Source organism: Euprymna scolopes, chromosome 20 (genome assembly GCF_053919585.1).
Source record: "Euprymna scolopes isolate OS-2025 chromosome 20, ASM5391958v1, whole genome shotgun sequence".
Lineage (NCBI taxonomy): Eukaryota > Metazoa > Mollusca > Cephalopoda > Sepiida > Sepiolidae > Euprymna > Euprymna scolopes.
The window spans coordinates 79,134,147-79,153,295 of record NC_136501.1 but is presented as its reverse complement, the minus strand read 5'-3'; the positions used below and the strand labels follow the sequence as shown (position 1 = coordinate 79,153,295).

The 19,149-nt window shown below is 30.7% G+C and overlaps 1 protein-coding gene and 1 pseudogene across 5 annotated transcripts in view; both read left to right on the top strand.

Moving 5' to 3' along the window:
* The window catches only part of LOC145241477 (GTPase-activating protein and VPS9 domain-containing protein 1-like), a 347,817-nt gene that overhangs the window by 44,987 nt on the left and 283,681 nt on the right, over positions 1 to 19,149 (top strand). The gene's annotated exons all lie outside the window — the stretch shown is intronic.
* On the top strand, positions 8,976 to 9,154 carry LOC145241875 (U2 spliceosomal RNA; annotated as a pseudogene).

The window sequence follows — 19,149 nt, the reverse complement described above, 5'->3', positions numbered from 1 at the left end:
GGCGATTTCTACCATTATCACAATGTGATCAGCATTCCCTGAATGGGCTGTGGGCATTTGTTATGCAATCATTGGGAACTGTGGTCAGAAATAGATCTAGAAGTGAGGCATGTTGATCTTGCTGGTCTGGGAAACGTGTCGGAAATGTAACCGTCTGTTATAAGAAATGAGATATAGAGAAGCTATGTGTTGTGCTACCAGCTGTGTAAGAAGAGAATCCAAGCTACTATCAGTTGGAAACAGCAGCCAGGAACTGTCAATCCTGGCATATATGGCACTCAAGCACCACCAGTGTCCAGTTTAGAAGGATGAAATGTAGTGAGAGCGGGGAAAACGGCGTTCATTGTCCTAGTTAAGAACAAGGTCGACCACTGGGTGATTCTGTCGAGTCCCTGTGATAGCACCTCTGCACCTGGCTAATAGGCAAAGAAGTATGAAAGTCAACCAATAGACAGTCTATCTACTCCTTAAGCAAAACTAACTTAAGTTACTGTGACAATTATCGTGTGAGTTTCTACCACTATTTTGTATAATTTTTTATTTTTAAGTCATTGTCGAGGCTTCAATAAACTTTACAGCCACTTTTTTTCTTAATCTTCTGTACTGCTCGACACTACTTGTTTTATTAATAGAATAAACATTTACAACACCAAATATTTATCGTAATTTGCCTTTGGTAGCATTTATTTATATATTTGTTTTTTTACCACTTTTTCATACCTCTGTGGATTGTAAAACAAACCCATAAAAGTTATTCTTTTACTTAACTGGATAAGTGGTTTATGCGTTTTAACTCATTTAAAAGCATGGTCATTGTTGGTTATTCTTTTTCAAAAAATTTATTTAAAAAAAATATTCTTTCCATAATTTAATGTTTTTTTTTTTTTTTTTTTTTTTTTTTTTTTAAATAACAAAAAAAAAAAAAAAGAAATGAATACTTTGTTATTAAGTTAGTTGACGAATGATTTGCTTACAGATTATTTTGTGCACGTCTCGGCTCCCAAAAACTCATGTTTATATGCTGTTGTCACTACTTTTATCTACTCATATATAAAAAGTTTTTATCAAATTCTTTTAAAATTTTAGGACAAAAGAAATGAATATATTTGCTATTAAGTAGCATTTGAACACAATTTTTATTTTTGTGTTGTGTCTAAATTCCGTAGCAAATTCTTTTCTCTAATTAGCTGAAACAATTAGAAATGCTTCTGCTTTGACTATTTATGTGAACACACCCCGACCGCTTATTTGCAAAAAGTCATCTACCGCGAGTGGGCCTACTATGCTGGCATGTTTTGTCATTAGTAGTTGGATTTAAATAGTGATTTCTTCAAATTCACAAATCACAAAAATATTAAAATACCATTTTAAAGTAAATTTTATTGTAAATCCAGTAATATAAGTTTTATTTTGATAGACGTAGGAGAAATGTACTTATTACTGATTTAAAGATTATGAGTGTCAAATTAAGTAGGAGTGTGCACCTTGTCCAGCGCTGAACGTTATGGTGCCTGGTATTGCTACATCTATCTCTGTATAAAAAGAACTGCAAAAGCAATTAAAAAAAAAAAAAAATGGAGAGAGAAAGAGACGGAAGGGTTTTGATTAGCAAGAAGCCTAAAGAATCCATGCAGGATTCCTCCACTTAGAACACTTAGGGAACGTCAAGCGAAACAAGCTAGATAGTTCTTATCGAAGGGAGAATTTCCAAAGCAAAGAACTTTAGTGTGAGGAAGCCATTAGCTTGAAAGCTGTAGTCTACAAGAGCAAGAACTCTGTTCGAATAACTGCCTAAGCAAGAGAGAAAATTGACGATTGCCCCCCCACCTCTCTAATTACTACTACAAGTGCCTAGCTAGCACACTGATAAAAAGAAAGAAAAAAGATATGCATGAACATTTTTTTATTTTTTGACTATTTCATTTTTTTATATTAACAAGTTTGTATAATTTTGTTAATTTTTTTACATGGGGATCACCACTTATCAAGGCCCGGAAGCCACTCAGGTATAAGGGTTATTTTGTGTACAATAATCAATGGGATAATATCGTAGTAATAGTTGATATTGGAGATTTGATAAAGTGTCTTACTTAAGGGGGCGATAAATCGGGCATTTGTTTATGTTGGGCTTGAAGACATCCAAGTTGTAGCCAGGTGGGAAACAGGCAAACGGAAGAGAATTCCATAGGCGTGCACTTCTCAGAAAGAAGCTATGTTCATGGAATCTACGTTTTGATTTAGGCACAGATAAAGAGTGGAGGGGAAATTACTGGCAGTGGTTTTAGCTAGACAGGTGTTTATCGTGAAAGATTGGCGAGGGGGGGGTCAGAGATTGGAGCTCAGACGAGCACTTGCCATGGAAATAACGATAAAACAAAGACAGGCTTGCAACGTCTCTTCTGTGGGAGAGAGGTTGCAGGGAAGAGAAGAGAGCATCCCCCCACTAAGCCACAAAGTCTATTTTGTACTTTGTCAAGGCAGGATAGACTGTTTTTAGAAGCTCCAGTCCAGATGTAGCAGCAGTACCCCATCCTTGGATGTACTTGGCTTTTATAGAGGTAGAGAATTGCATCAGTAGTGAGATATCTTCTGGAGCGGTAGAAGGATCCCACAATTTGATCATTGAGCTCTTTTTTTTTTTTTTAATTCTACTGGAATGTTTGACAAAAGGTTCTTGCCACATGAACAGCATCAGAAACCAAACAATCGAAAAGAGAATTGATTAAACAACAAAAGATTCACAGTGTGGGGTTAATCAACTCTTTTTGCAGAGATATGCACTGAAAATACTAGATGATGCGTCGCCCGGAATTGCCCTGTCTGTAAACGTTTGAGTCTTATCAGGCTCAGTGACCTGTGTGGTTGTAAAGAACTTTATAGCTATCGGGGTTCAACCTTTGATACAACTTAACAACTGAGATTGTGACTTTGACAGTGTTATACTTATAAAGAAATCCTTATTGAAATATAAATCAAAATAGTTTTGTCTCATTGCTAATTTGTAAAAAAATTACAAAATTATTAAAATTTAGTTAAATAAAATTTCCTATTCATAAAAATAAAACTATGGCCAAGGATTCCAAACAGTTTTTCTACCAATCATTTTGCACACATGCTGTGTTTTAAAAATCCATAAAACTTTGATACAGGTAGTAAGGAACTTGGGTAAGTAGCCAGTCAGCAGTTCGTCTCTATTTTGATTCAAGAAAAATTCTCAATCCAAGGACATGTCCTTTCATTATGCTGTATGTTGTGAGAAAGCTAGCTGAAATGTTTGCATACAAAAATAGTTTTGTTTTAAAATATATACTTTATTATAACTTTGATATAATGAGTTATAAGCTAAGTTTAGTGGCTCAATTTTTTCATGCTTCCATGTTTGTCTCTAGTTTATACTAATTTTTCACCTAGAAGTATCTCTTATTTTTGAAAGGTCATATATTAAAAATGACCCTGTTACATGAGCTTTGCTATAACAACAACTATTGTAGTTAGGATCCGTTTCTCAACTCACAACTTGACATCCTAAAGTACTTCAAATATAGTTCAATGGTCAGTTGTCAGATGACACTAATAATGGAGTCATATTCTTTCAAATCGAATCGGTTTTTATTTAAAAATAGATTAAAAGAAAGATAATACAGATGGAATTAAGAATTCTTAAATATACCCAGTCTTAAACAAAAGTTGTGCAAAACCAATACAGAAAAGCAACTTTGACTGTTCATACAAGTTTTATTTTAGCAACTAACACATTGAAACTTATAATTTGTGACATTATAGAGATTAAGTTAAATATTTTTTTATTAGTACATTCATAAAAACTTTGTTTCTAATATGAAAACATATTTCAAAGCCCAATTTGGCAGTTGTGCAGAAAAATTGACCAAATCTTTTGTAAAAATTACCTATTAAAGATACAAGTCTAAAACTTTTAAACAAAGGCTTATTATAAAGCTATAAATTAAGTTTTTAAGTATTAAATTTGAAAAGTGTAAAAGTGTATTTATTGTATACTATAATGAAAAATTTTACTGGCAGTTTCACTCATTTTATGTAACTTTAATTTGGTTATACACTTCTATTATATAAAAGAATGGAAAGAGGCATAAGGGTTTTGATTAGCAAGAAGCCCAGAGAATCCATGCGGGACTCCTCCCCTTATGAAAGATGTCATTCTTTCATCATTTGGTTGGAGATACCAGGAAAATCCATTATGTCATAAGTGATATCATCCATTAAAATATATCATGACACAAATGATTAATGGTCATCAAATTATGGAAATGGAACCTAATTTTTCAAAATAACAGTTGAACAAAATTATTTTAAATGGGTCATTACATTCACCAGGCTATTACACTCACCAACACCGAATTACTTGAAATTTGGTACAAATATTCCCCTTCATGAGATAGGAAAATGTGCAAAATTATTTGGTCCTAAACCTTACTGTTCGGATTTTAGGGTGTGTGTGTAAAATTTGCATATTTTGCTTCCAAATTTATGCCGCGAAACATCGTGGGGGTTTCAGTGCTTTATAAATTTAAAAAAAAAATACACATATTCAATATTTCTGAAATTTGGTAGGAAGGGCATTTAGGGACTGTAGAACCTGAATATTTAATTATTTTAACTTTTTTAGAAAATAAAATTTTGCTCACTCAAAAGCATGTCACCCAAATCATCAATTTTTTGCCTATGCAGTCAGTCTAGAAAAAATATGTTCTCTTCAATTTTCATAACATCTTTTTTATAGCATCTACTATGACTGCTTAAGTTCTCAAAAAAAATTTTGTGAGGGTTTTTAGTAGTGTTGGGACGATTCCTAATTTTTATACGATTCCGATTCCAGGAAAATATTGATTAACGATTCCGATACCAAGTACGATTCCGATTCCTAGGGAATTATTGTTTTGAAATATACCAGGTAGTTTTATACTTATGGTCGGTAGTTCCCAAATATGTTCCCTAACTTTGGAAGAGATATTTTATGTCTACACCGTCGTGTTTTGGTTTAAATAAAATTATTATATAGACGGAAAAATTAGCAAAATTTATTTTAGAGAAAATTTATTTTACTTAATTGGAATATAGAAAAAAAACAAAGAAAATAGAATTCATCCTTCAGAGCAAAAACAAATAAAATAGAATTTATATAACAGAACAAAAACAAGAAAATTAGAGAATAAATTAACACGATTCATTATTTTGGTCCTCATAATTTACAGATTTAATGAATTAAATAAAAAAAAATATAGCGGAAGAGAAAGAAAACATATACTAATTAAATATAAAAAAAGATAAATATTTAATTTAATAATTTATAAATGAACGTGCGTAATGAAAAAAACAATATACCACGTGACATGGCGCTGTAGATACAAAATAACCCTTCCAAAGTTAACGACCATATTTGAGAAATACCATTAATCGAAAGTTTTTGTGTTTTATACCAAAAGGTAGGTATAGCGAAAAGTTACAAGTAAAGGAATTTCAAAAACGATTTTTTGTTTGGCTATTGATAGTTGTATTTGTGACGGCAGTTCTTCAGACCTCCATAATTCACAAAGAGTAGTTAACACCTATTGTTTTTTCTTACTTTTTCATTACTTTTACACGTTGTTTCTAACGTGAAGAATAAGTTTAGCCAAACTAATTTTGAAATAGGGTATATCAAAGGAACACATAAAAATGATACCACTATAAAAAACAAATGAAATACTAGATAAAATTGAGCAAAAATAGTTACCAAAATTACAGAAAAAGATAAAACAAAACAAAAAATGGTGAAGTTTGTTGAGTGAAATGAATTATTGAAAGAAAATTAATTGAACTAATAGAAATTTTAAATAAAAAAAAAATGTCACATTTCAATATTTTTTTAATAATTAAATTCTCAGGGTTGTCGAAATTAAAAATTAAGTGATGTTTTTTAATTAGACTTATTTCGAAGCTTGTTACCTTGAAAAATACATTTTAAACCCTGTTTTTTTTTTTATAAATAAATTGAAAAAAAAAAACGCAATTAAAAAAATTTAATTGAAACTTTAAAAACATTAAACATTGAAAAATTACTTATCTCACAAATTAACGTCCAATAAAGTAGATCCAGTCTTCATACAGGAATTCGGTTATAATAAATATATCTTTCCCAAACTTAAAAATTAAATCTTTTTTTTTGTTTTGGAGAGAGAGTGCTTTAAAATCGCTGGGGAATGCCGCTTAAAATTTTAAAGAAGTAAATTTTAGGAGTTTAGTGCCTTTCAAAGACGGTTATCATAATTTATTATCATCCTTTAATTTCCTTTTTTCCTCCCCCACACCTTTCCATGTGGTTCAGTAGTTAACCAGTGCTCCTGTTGCTGTCAGTCAGCTATCTTTACCTAAGTTTTAATTTCTAGTTAAAAGAATTTTTCATGAATAGAATCAGCATTTTTAAAAATTATTTTTTTAGTTGTATATATTGTATTTACTCTTTGAAGTTAAGGAAGGTTAAAAAAAATTGGTGACTTAGGCAAAAAAAAAAAAGACACTGCGATTTCGACCCTCACTAATAAAACTGCTCTGAGTGACTAGTTGGTAATTTTTTGTTCCTTTTCTTTTTTATTTTGCTCCTCCAATTCATTTGGATGCTTCATAGTTAAATGTTTTAACATGTTGGTTGTGGTCATGTTAGATGGTTTTGTTCCTCGCGATATTTTAATTTGACAGACTTTGCAAATGGCTTTCAACTCATCATCTTTAAAGGACTTTTTTTTGGACTTTGGGCCATATTAGAAAATTCAGTTTATCTGTAAACAAATAAATTACTATTAAATTTTGTTTTAAAGTTAGTCACTTATTTGGATAATTAATTGAAAATAATCTGCTAAAAAAGACAAAAAGAAAAAAATATAAAGGGATGGAGCAGTAAATTGTACCAACCAGTAGTTAACAAAAAAAAAAAAACTTATAGAATTTAATTTTTGAAACCAATGTATAAAAGTTTACATAATGAAATGCAAATATGCACTTCTTAAAAATTTTTTTTTTTTGGTTGACTGTGTTCAATTCACACATATTATTTAGACATAAAAATTAATTGATTACAACACCTTTTAAAAATATATATATTAATTTCTTTTTCGTTCAGCAAAAAACTGCGTCAAACACTTTTTTTTTATTTTCAATTTAAAATTCTAGGAAAAAGATTATATTATTCTGCTTTTAATATAATCAAATTCAGGGTTTTATCTTTCTGGAGAAAAAAATTTAAAAAATGGATTTTATTTCAATGAAATTAAAAAAACAAAAAAAACAACTCGACTGAATTGAATTAATTACCCTTAAATTAATGAAGGGGTTATTTAATAACTTTAGGTTTGGAAGAGATAGGTATGGGGTCGTTTTTTTTTAAACTTCAAAAGAAGCCGACTACTGTCCAAATTTTGCGAAATAATACGTGATCAATTTCATTTTAGAGATATTTCTTTCAAAAGCCTTCTTTTAAAAAAAGAAAAAAAAGTATGTTCTATTAAACCTTTTACTGTTTAAATAATTTGACTTTGCTCGTTTTAAGAAAATATAAGTTGAAAAAGCATTTTCATTCACTATTAGAAGATTTGTCAGTAAAAAAAACAGTCGCCAAAAAGATAAGCGTTTTTTTTTAAATTTTTACTCGCAATGTAGAGCCCTGCATACTTCTTTTCAAGTTAACTCTTTTGTAGTTTTGATCACAATAGATCTGAATGAATGAACCTTGTAAGGGAGGGGGCACTAAGCATTGCCCTGTTAATAATGAATTTCTTTGGTTTCTTTTTATAACATGCTACATTTCTCTCTTGCAGTTAGAAATATCAGGAATTTTTTTTTCTTTTTTTCAACATCAGACTAAAAGAATCGTAATGAAGTAATCGGAAAATTAAGGTATTTTTTAACGATGCGATTCCGATTCCTCCCAAAATACACGATTCTTATGATTAACGATTCCGATTAATCGTCCCACCACTAGTTTTTAGCCTACTTTAGAAGATATGGCTCTGCCAAGTTTATAGTTTTTTTTTTTCCTATGTACATGCAGTAATTCAGTGAAAGATTGATAAAGACAATCGTCCTAATGCTCTCAAACTCCATACCATACAAAATGCAATATCTACAAAATATATTTAAATTATTTTCTTTTTAAATTGACAAAGACTATCTTATTGAATAGTTTAAGAAATTACTTAGTACAATATTTGAGGAGTTTGAGAGCATTAGGATGATTGTCTTTATCAATCTTTCACTGCACGTACATAGGGGAAAAAAACTAAACTTGGCAGAGCCATATCTTCTAATGTAGGCTAAAAACCCTCACAATTTTTTTTTGAGAACTTAAGCAGTCATAGTAGATGCTATGAAAAAGATGTTATGAAAATTGAAGAGAACATATTTTTTCTAGAAAGGTACATAGACAAAAAATTGATTTGGGTGACATGCTTTTGAGTGAGCAAAATTTTATTTTCTACCTGGTATGGGGTTAAAATAATTAAATATTCAGGTTCTACAGTCCCTAAATGCCCTTCCTACCAAATTTCAGAAATATTGAATGTGTGTAAGTATTTTTTTTAAATTTTATAAAACATGGCATAAATTTGGAAGCAAAATATGCAAATTTTACACCCCCCATAAAATCCGAACAGTAAGGTTTAGGTCCAAATAAATTGGCACATTTTCCTAACTCATGAAGAGGAATATTTGTACCAAATTTCAAGTAATTCAGTATCAGTGGGTGCAGATTTGAACTTTTTGCTGGTGTTTTGACATGGAATGATCCAAATATGAAAAGCTAACATAAAATGATAAATGTTTACTCAAAGATGAGACAGACGAAAAAAGGAAGGGAGAGAAAAGAAAGAAAAAAACAAATGAGAAGAGAGAGAGATAGAAGCAAAAGAGATAGAGAAAAGAAAAACGTAGGATAGAAAGAAAAGAAAGGGTGGGCATCAAATCAACTGGTTTCTTGGCCTTTTGGCTAGGAACAGTGTAGTATCTGTTCTGATACTACACTTCACTTTTTCTGTCCTCGATCAGTGGAGAAATCCTTCTAAATTATGGCAATTTTTATTTTTGTTTCGATATAGAGTGCTCCTTTTTGGAGAGTTGGATATTCCCCACATTAAAAAGCGACCTTGTGTCAAATTCTGCCCTCATGGGGAGGCAAGTAAATAAGAACATTTATACAAAAGATGTTTTAGCAGATTAAAATGTGATTATGATAATTATATATATAGTGATTATTATAGGGGAAACCCAGCTTTATTAAATTATATAAATATATTTTTATGACTTAAAATCTGATATTTTATCATTGAAATTTTTTACTTTGAAATTTTTTTATGAAAATTAACCATAAAATTCTATACTTTGCCTACCAAATTGAAAAATAACCTTTTATAAGATGGAATAATGTTTCAATTTTTTTTTTTTTCACAATTTGAACAGTGTAGCTGGAATAGCTGTTTCTAATATAATTTTTTTTCTTGTACATTAATTTGAATTGTGTAACTATTTTATTGACAAATGAATTTAATTCTGCTTAATTTCAAAAATTTTTTAACCCCATTTTTTAATATCTACAGATATTAAAAAATGGGGTTAAAAATTTATTGAAATCAAGCAGAATGAAATGCACTCGTCAATAAAATAGCTACACAATTCAAATTAATGTACAAAAAAATCATTGTACAAAAAAATATCATTAGAAACAGTGAAAGTTAAGTTTTGAAAAAATTAAAAAAAAAAATTTTTTTTTTTACAAAGAAGTTACTACTTATCAAGGCCCAGAAGCTACTCAAGGATAAAGGTTTAGGAGTACAGTAGGCAGTAGGACAATATCTTAGTAATCGTCAGTTGTGGAAATTTGGTAAATTTACTTAAAGAGATGGCTCATCAAGAACTTGTTTACAACCATATTGTAGTCAGCCGGAAAGCGGAGAAACGGAAGAGTTCCACAGGCATGCATTTTTAAGAAGGTTTGTTCATGGAATCTACGTTTAGGTTTAGGCACAGATAAAGAGAGGAGAAAATTATTGATAGTGATTTCAGCTAGACAAGTGTTTTTCGTGAAAGTTTGGCAACGGGAACCATAGATTGGAGCTTATGAAAATGACAGGCTCGCAATGTCTCTTCTGTGAGAAAGAGGTTGCAAGGAAGAGGCTACGAAATCTATTTGGAACTCTATCGAGGCAGGATAAGAACTTTCTAGCAGCTCCTGCCCAGATGTGGCAACAGTACTCCATCCTTGGATGTACTTGGCTCTTATATAGGTAGAGAATTGCATCACCACTGAGATATGTACTAGAGTGGTGGAATGATTCCACCATTTTTCCAACGACCTTGGCAACGGATGTACGTGTTCCATTTCAGACCAGGAATAAAGGTCAGATCCAGAAGCTTGTCAAAACATGGAGCCTCCTCAAGATAGCCATTTATTTCAATTGAAGCCAGACGGGGAATCAGAAAGCCTTGATGATGTAAAGATTGAAGCTTGGTTTTAGATGCATTAAAATAATCAGCCACCGCTTTCCTTATTGTACCACATGCTCAAGATCAGAGGAGAGAAAATCAGAGAACTTGGTCATTTACTGCCTTTGAAATGTTACCATAAATGTCTACGAATGATCTTGGAATGTGATTTGGGAGATCATTAATGTAGATCAGAGAGTTGGGCCAAGGATAAACCCCTGAGGGACTCCAGCATTAATACTGTGAGCTTCTGATGTCTGCCCATCAACCACCACTCTTAGGAACCTATCAGAGAGAAATGATTTAATAATTGAGAAGATATTTCCAGCTATACCATAGTTGGAGGTCTTGTGGAGTAGACCTTTATGCCATACCTTATCAAAGTAGGTATCTCAAACTAGCCTAGTTTAGGATGCGAAAACTGGTAAATAAAGTTAAATTTTCCTTGCAATATCTCATTTATTTTTTTAGTTATTTTGATAAAGTTTTGATGTAAATAAAATTTAATCTTTTTGCTTTATAGATATAGAATTCTTTTTCTTGTGTCTTTAATAGTTTATTTTCCAGGTACTTCAAGTTATGTCACGAATTTTGGTGAACACCGTTTTATTTTTTACACAAAAAAAAATGTTTTTCAAATTTGGTGTGCACGATATTATGAGTCTCTATGTATAAAAAAAAAATACCATTTTAAAGAAAAAAGGTCGCTTATCAATATGGTGAGCTTAAAAATGTGTTTTTAAGTTGTTTTTCACAAAAAAAAAAAATCTAACTTGAAAACTTTAGTGAACGAAATATGAAAGAAATTCAATTGAAAAAATTCCGAAAATGGCACTGTTTTTATCTCCTTGAATAATCTGTTGGTGTCATGTTACTATGCTCATAAATCAAGGAGCGCCACTAATAAAAGTGACTGTGCCTACACATCGAGATTTACAACTTAATGCCAAGTGACTGAAGTATCATCACTAAAATCGACTGTCAGCACAAACGAGCGGCAGGACCAAACGTAAACAACTTGTTTCACTAAGGATATATCAAAGTTCTTAGATGAGTTTTTTTTTTTTGTTTTGTTTAAAAGTTACAGAAAGTTATTATTTAAAATATTTTTAGTGCGTCAAAAAGTAAAATTTACAATGTAAAAAATAATGTCAGTTGTTTTTCTACATCTTCTTTCAAACTTGCATATTTATCTTCTTTCGGTTGGATAAAGTTCAATATTGTTAAATTATCTTTTAAAAATTAAACTGGGTACATTTTAAACCAAAAACGTGACTGACTGAAAACTTTTTCATTTTAAAAAATGTACTTAATTTTTTTTTTTTTTTGTTTACTTATTTAATTCTCTTATGTTCTGTTGGGCGTTTTTGATATTATCTAACATTTTGTTAAATTATTTTTTTATTAGACTGTACATTTACATTACTTAAAAGAAAAATTAACAAAATATAGCTAAGTTTTAAGTTACACGCAACAAGTCATATGTAAAGAAAAAAAATAATTTCACGTAAAAATGTGTATTTTTTTCTTTTTTTGTTTGTTATATTGGGTGTTTTTGATAAATTTGAAGATTTTGTTAAATTATTTTTTAATTACACTGTACATTACTTAACCATATTTTCAGTTCTTATGTGCACGTGGTGCGTAAATAAAAAAATTAATTTCACTGTAAAAATCATTTTTTTGTTTATTTAATAATTTCCGAGACGGTACTTCTACAGTTTATTGCCCAAAATGTGGACTCCATCATTTTTTTTTTTTTTTTTTTTGCACCCTGTCATTAAAATCCAAGGGAGAAATCAGTATTTTAAATTATGACTTAAGTTAGAAATAAATAACAAAAAAAATTAAACTAGATATTAATTACTTCTTGAAAGAATTATGAAAAAAAAGTAAATAAAGAAAGTGAAAGGACATATATCCATAATTATTTAATTGAAAATGTTTCCATTTAATTAATGAAGATAGGAAAGTTTTTCATGAAACGTATATATTTTTTATTAAAAACAGAAAATGAAAAAAATTATTAAAATGACATATTCATAATTGTCTTAACTGGGCGAGTGCCATTTGAAAACTGTATAAAAATTTATGAAAATATAATTGTAAAAACATTTATTGAAAAGTTTGCGTAAGAAAATATAATTTTAATAAAACAATTTTGTAATGAAAACAACATTGGATAAAATAGTTTTTTTTTTGTTTTTTTGACCAATAATTTTAATGAATATTATATTATGAATAGCATAGTTTAAAATACTGATTTCTCCCTCTGATTTTAACATGTGCGCAACAAAAAAAAATGGCATCTCCATTTTTGTCGATAAACGGTAGAAGTACCTCAGAGACCTATATGTTCTATCAGATGTTTTTGATAAACTTGAACTGAGATATATCAAAGTTGTGTTAGGTGTCAAAATCAACACCAGTGGAAATAGAGTTCAACTGGGAGCTGCTCTCTCTGACTATTTGAGAAGAAATCCAGTTGATTCATTTCCACCTCCAAAGCAACAAAAAAAGTCCCTTAGTGAATCTGCTGAACATTCAGATAACTCCTGCAGTTGTGATGAAGAACCATCTCAGGATATCTTCAGTTATGAGCATCAAGGACAATGGGTTGCTGTCTTCTGTGACACCAACTTTTACATTGGCCAAGTCATTGAGGTTATATCTGCATTCAGCACTGTAATAAAATTTTTTATCGCAAACCAAAGGTAAAAGATTTTTTTCGATGGCCTTTGTCAGATGACATTGCACAGGTAGAGTCAGCATGTTTTACAGATGGGGATTTGAGGTAATGCCAGTTTCAAGTGATGGTAGGATTTGTAGTGTTTTTGATATATCTACCATAGCAGAAGCTTATGAAAGAATTGTGGGAGAAATCAATAAAGAAAGGAATTGTAGACCTCTGCCTATAAAATATCTTCTTTACTTGTCTTTTAAGTTGAAGGTTTTTCAATGCTTGAAAAAAATGACTTGTGACTTTTTGTGTAACAAATTTATAAATCTTATTGTTGCCGGTCCTTTTTTTGGCGAGTTTAAATTCCCCAAAGTAAAAATATTTTTGTAACAAAAATGTTTATTAGAAACAAGGCAAACATTTTTTTGAATTCCTCACCCCCAAATTAGTAAAGTTGCAAAGTTTCAAGCTTCTACCTCCAATGGTTACATTTTTACAGTAATTTCAGTTATGTATACTTTTGACCCATTTTTTTTAGCCCTTTTTTTTTTTTTGCCCTTTTTACCAAATTGTCTGTTTGACTGCTTTTACATGGTCCACAAAGGAGTGGTTTTATCAATTTATAATTAAAAGAAAAAATTATCTTGATCTCTGTTATGAATCATGCTAAGAAGATTCAATACATTAGCTATTGAGATGAAATTGATATGAACAGTCAACGTTGCATTTCCATGTCATATTTGCACTTTTCCCCCATTGGTAGTGGGATTTTGCCTAGTGTTTAGGTTGGTTTCATCTAATAATTATTGCTTTCATTAGTATTAATTTTCATTTACCACAAGGTGACATTACATTTATAAGGATTTTTTTACATTTTTAGTTATATACTATGAAATTTGGCTTCTACACGATGATAGCAAATTTTCAACTTTCTGACAAAATTTGAACGATCATAACTTGATGGCTAATTGAGCTACCAAAATAAATTTGGTACTTTTGTTTATGGTTTACAAAAATCTATATGACCACATTAATTTTTTTAGATATAATGAAAATAAAATTTTGGTTTGGGATACCTAATCAAAAGCCTTTGGATATGTCATAAGTCACTGTCAAGAGATTCGCTAATCCTATGAGATATAACCATAGATAACGGATTTCAGCAACTTACTCCTGACGCACAGGAGACTTATTGGTCTGTACTCAGAGAGATGACCAATCACCTGAATTTTTAAATACAAGGCGTACTGATGAGATTTTCCAGGGTGTTGAGAAGCAATTCTTAAGACAACACTCAAACAGCTTTGTAAGTAAATAGTTCAAGTTGAACGAGTTCAGACGAGCATTTCCCATGGAAATAACGATAAAACGACAGGCTCGCAATGTCCCTTCTGTGGGAGAGAGAATGCAAGGAAGAGAAAAGGGCACCCCCCACTAGGCTACGAAGTCTATTTTGTACTCTGTCAAGGCAAGATAGGCTTTAGCAGCTCTTACCCAGATATGGCAGCAGTACTCCATCCTTGGACGTACTTGGCTTTTATATAGATAGAGAATTGCATCAGCAGTGAGATATCTACTAAGAAGGTTCCCAGCGACCTTAGCAACAGATTTGATGTACATGTTCCATTTCAGATCAGGAGTAATGGTCAATTCCAGAAGCTTGTCAAAACATGGAGCCTCCCCAAGATGAGATCCATCCATTTCAATTGATGCCAGATGGGGATCAGAACATTGATGATGTAAAGAGAGCAGCTTAGTTTTAGGTGCATTAAAAGTAACAAGCCACCCCTTCCCCCATTGTACCACATGCTCAAAATCAGAGGAGAGAGAATCAGAGAGAACTTGGTCATTTACGGCCTTTGATGTGTTGCCATAGATGGTCATGTCATCAGCATAGATGTCAACGAATGATTTAAGTATGTGTTTTGGGAGATCATTGATGTAGATCAGGAAGAGAGTTGGGCCCAGGATTGATCCCTGAGTGACTCCAACATTAATACTGTGGGCCTCTGATTTTTGCCCATCAACCACTACTCTTATGAGCCTATCGGAGAGAAAATAATCGAGAAAATATTTCCAATTATACCGTAGCTGGAAAAGTAGGCCTTTATGCCATACCTTATCGAAGGTCTTTGATATGTCGAGCAATTGCCTTAGAAAGGAAACCTTTGTCGAGAGATTTACTAATCCTATGTGATATAACTGTTGTTAGCACATCTGCTGTAGATCTAGCAGAACGGAAAGCATCTTGCATGTCACTAAGGTTATTTCTGCTGAGGTGGTTGACTACTTTATTTAATATGGATTCCAGCAACTTACTCATAACACACAGGAAACTTATTGGTTTGTACTGAGATGGAGATAACCTGTCACCTGAATTCTTAAATACAGGGCATACTGATGAGGTTTTCCAGGGTGTTGGGAAGCAATTCTCCTTAAGACAATGCTTAAACAGTTTTGTAAGTATGGGAGTAAGTTCTGGTTAAAGCTTTTTCAACACTATAATTGGAATGCCGTCAGGGCCAGTTGCTTTACTGGAGCACGTTTGGATAGTTTTACCCTCTTTAAGATCATATGCTTTTTGTCACATTTTTTACACTACTTTTTCAGTAAAAATGCTATCTTTGTTAAAAGCGATGAAATTTGCTATATTAATGTACTTATGTGCAAGGAATCCGAATATGACACAGAAAATCTCCAAAAAGAAATGGTTTGCAAATAATCTGCAGTAAATGCACATAAATATGCTGCAATTCCTTAAAAATTTCATGTATCCTTTAAAAAAAAGAAGTCAGAAAACCCAAAGTTCAATTGTAATGTATTTTATGTACAAGAAACTGAAGTCTAAACCTAGGACTTTTTGAAAATGAGGTACTCTTGGAGAATTTGACCCAGATCCTTAGAATTTTGTGTCAATTATGGTTCGGACCCGACCAGCAATCACCAGATTAAGCTGAGCAAAGTAATAGACACAAACAGAATTTCAAAACAAACCGGAAAAAAACTAGAAATACAATAAATAAAAAATAACAAAAACCTACTGTAAATTTACTGAATATATATATATATTTTTTTTTTTTTTTCAAGAAAAGATGAATGTTTTATTTTTTAACCGTAAAGGTGAAAGTATAGTTTTTTTTCAAGGAAATTAATTTTATTTTTTTTATTTTTATTTTTTTTTTTTGTAAACAGAAATTTTTTTTAAGAAAAGATGAATGATTTTTATGAAAACCATAAATTGTTAGGCAAAAAGATTTTTCAAGAAAATTTACAAATTATTTTTTGTCATGAAATGTTAAAAAAGAAAAAGAAAAAAAGTACCCCCCCCCCCAAATAAGTGTTGAGTCATTCGGTTGAACAAAGATGGCTGCAGTAGATCCAATCGGTGAAGAATCAATGTAGTCACGATTTGGAGTGTTCAGTAATTCCCTAGAACAAAGATGCCGCCAGTAGATCCAGTCATGTAAAGACGAAAGCTGACGGCAAACTGACTTGAATCCAAAATTTGATTTTTTTTTTTTTTTTTTCTTTTTTTTTTTTTTTAAATGAAGTTGAAGGTTTCTCATTGGCTGATTGTCCTAACCGTAGTTATAAATAAGATCGTCCAAATGTTAGTAGTCATACCCTCCATTATAATCAAAAACATTTTAACACCCCTCTTTTTTGATATAATGAAAAAAGTCCTTTCAGACTCAATTTGGTTTGATAGTATAAAAATAAAAAAGATTTTTAAATATTTCCTTTTTTATTTTTTTTTTTGTTTAATTATTTTTGGAATTTATCTTTATTCTCATTGATCAAAAAATATCAATATATTGGTATAACATGTGTAAAAAGAAACCATTTTTAATCCAATTTAAAAAAAAAAATGTATATACACAAATAAATGTACATACTTGTTAAATATATATATATACAAATACATACAGATATACACATTTTTCAAATATGCAGATAAATGTTGTTTTTAAAGAAAGGGTATTCTGAAGAGGGAAGAAAAACAAAAACTTGAAATATTTTGTTAGATACTTTTAGTTTGTTAATTTGATTAGGAAGACAAGAAAAAAATTGGTCGTCGTACCTGGGACAATTAAAAAATTTTTTTTCCTTTTTTTTTGAGGGGGGGGGGGCGGGGGTTTGACTTCTCATTTTGGGTTTCTGAAAATAGATTTATTAAAGATTAAATTCCAAAAAGTTCAGCGATAAAATGTTTAAATTTTATCTTTGTTACAGGTTTAGTAAAACTGTCGGCTAAATTATTTTCAGATTCTACATAATTAAGAGTAATAGATTTTCTACTGATTTTATTTCTTATGAAATGATATTTGATATCAATATGCTTTAACCTTTGATGAATCATAGTTATTTGCTAATAAAATACTACTCTGGTTGTAACAATGTATTATTACTGTTTTTTTTTTTTTTTTTTTTTTACTTAGATCTGGTTTTAAAATAGTCTTTAGAAGGGTGTTTAGAAAAATAAGTTCTTGGCCTAAAAGTGCAGCAAACTCTGCTTCACAGGTAGAAAGGACAACAAATTGTTGTTTTTTAGTTTTCCAGATCATAGGTCCAGTCTTTGACAGTCTAAAACAATATCCCATTATACTTTTTTGATCCGCAATCTGAATATAATAATCCTTCTAGGGGATATGTTGACTTTTAAATACTAAAGATTGTTCCTCGATTCCTTTTAGATAACGAAGGACTTGTTTTACATGAGTTAAGTCCTGAATTGTCGGTTTTGATAAGTTTTGAGATAGCTTTGTTACTGTGTAACATATATCAGGCCTAGTAGCGGTCATCAAATAGATTAGACTTTAAATAATTTTTCTGTATAATCAATCGTCTATTAATTTAGTTTCGAATTTTGTATTTTTATTTATATCAATCTCAACTGGAGTTATATGTGGTTTGAAATCTTGCATTCTAAACTTTAGCAGGATTTTTTCAATGTACTGTGATTGGGTCATTGTTATAGTTTCATTTTCACCAGTAAACTTTATATTAAGGAACCATAATAACTGTCTAAGATCGGCCATTTAAAATTTTTATTTAATTTATTTTTAACATCTTTTAAAGTGTTGTCATAATTTGAGACGAGTAATATATTGTCAACCCAAAAAACAAAATCCACAATTTATTACATGTATTTTTGGTATACATGTACGCGTCTATGGGACACGGCCTGAATTTTTGTTCTATTAAATAATTATGGAATGTTAGATTCCAATTGTCAGTGCTTTGTTTTAGAGCATACAGTGACTTATTTTATTTTTAATTTTAAATCCCTCAGGGAGTTGGGAGATATAAATCTCACAGTCAATCGGAACATTTAAATAAGCATTTTTTATATCCATTTAATGTATTTTTAAATTGTATTGAGCGGCAAATTGCAATAAAATTCTAATTGTCATTAAATTTGTTCTTGGTGAGAATATGGCAAAATATTTTACCTCATTTGGGAAAAACCTTTTGCAACAAATGTTGCTTTGAAAGTTTCACTGCCAGAGGCCATGATTTTTTTTTTTTTTGTAAAAACTCAGCGAGAAGAAATTATATTATCGTCTGGTTTTGGTACCATTTCAATTATTTTCAGATAAAGCTTTGAATTCGGATTGCATATGCTTTTTCCATTCTTGGTGATTTTCTGAATTAATCTACTCAATATAACTTTCTGGTGTGCTTTTCAACGAGTAACAGTAAGATATTGTGTAATCTTGTAGCTTTTCAATTTTAAAGAAGTTTGGCCATTTTCGATCCCTTATCGGCTATCGATGTGTCTGGTTAATATTTACGTTAATAGATTTACTGCAATTTCTCGTCATTAATATTTTCGTTGTGATCAACAAAAATACTAGGTAATATTTCCTCATGTTTTTTGTGTCCTGGTTCTTCATTTTTTAAAATTAAATGTGTCATTGAATTTTACACATCTAACTTTTTTTTATGGCATTTTAGTCTGAAAAATAGATTAAGTAAGC